Raw genomic sequence first — 1,386 nt, forward strand, 5'->3', positions numbered from 1 at the left:
GTGTTTCCCCTCTGTTTTGCCTGCTCTCTTGCATGTTGTGAGTTGTGAGTATGCTCCCAGTTATTCTCCGTGTCTGGAGTATTGTTTGTGAGGTGTGGATAATTAGTATACCTCCGGTGGGACTCCCAGGCTCGAGTGTGTGTGGGGGTGTCTGTGTGCCCCCGTCCCCATGAATTGCTACCTGAATCTCCTGTGGAACTTGGGTGTTGAGAGCCCGTGTCGTTCCCCACAACCATTGTTGGCAGCAGATTCTGATTCTCAGAATGCATTCCCCATTCCTCCTCCCCCCCTAGAGGAGACTGAGGAGGAACCCCAGGTGAGTCCCACCTCACACGTAGTTGATCAATGTGGCAGCGAAGAACGCGGCCGTCTTCCAGGGACACCTCGTAGGACAGAGGCCCCGAGACCTTGCAGACCACAGCCGGGACCCAGAGGTGTCCAGGCCCGTAGTTCCTCGCCCAGACAGGATCGCCTTCACACAGGACCCATGGTGGGTGTGGCTGAGACACCTGTGAAGCTACACGCTCCGGATGCAGCCTGTCCAATTTAGTCACGAGCCGACGACCCCAGCGGAGTTTGGCCGGGCACTTACCCGTGGCAGTGCACGGAGTAGTACAATGGGCTAGAAGAAAGTCAGCCAACCTGTGATGCCAATTGCTGTAAGTCAGCTTCTTGAGGGCGTCCTTGGCGACGCGGACCATCCGTTCAGCCAGACCGTTGGTGGAAGGATGGAAAGGAGCCGAAGCAGCGTGACGGATCATGTTGGCCTGTAGGAATCCCTGAAACTCAGTAGAAGTAAATTGAGGACCATTATCTGACACCAGAACATCTGGCAACCCGTGTGCAGCAAAAATGTTTCTCAACACTTGAATAGTTTTGGCAGCTGTGGTAGAAGACACAGGCACGATCTCCAGCCATTTGGAATTGCTATCAACAACAACCAGGAAGAATTGTCCCTGAAAGGGCCCAGCGTAATCTACATGTATTCTAGACCATGGAGTGTGTGTTTCCTCCCACCTGTGTACAGGGGCCTGGGGCATTTCACGCCTGGACTGCTGGCATGTATGACACCCATGTACCTGGGCCTCGATAGCCCGATCAATGCCAGGCCACCACAGATGGCTGCGCACAAGCGCCTTCATCCTGACGATTCCAGGGTGGCCCTCATGTAATGAATTCAAGATTCTAGATTACTGCAGATGAAATTTTAAATGCAGTTAAACAATTGAAAGCTGGTAAAGCCCCTGGTACAGATGGTTTGACAGCAATTTATTATAAATCATTGTCAGATGAAATGATTCAACCCCTAAAAATATTATTTAATAGAATTATGTTGGGAGGACAAATACCACAGTCTTGGACAAGAGCTTTTATATCTTTGATACC

This window comes from Protobothrops mucrosquamatus, unplaced genomic scaffold (genome assembly GCF_001527695.2).
Source record: "Protobothrops mucrosquamatus isolate PMUCROS unplaced genomic scaffold, P.Mucros_1.0 scaffold320, whole genome shotgun sequence".
Lineage (NCBI taxonomy): Eukaryota > Metazoa > Chordata > Lepidosauria > Squamata > Viperidae > Protobothrops > Protobothrops mucrosquamatus.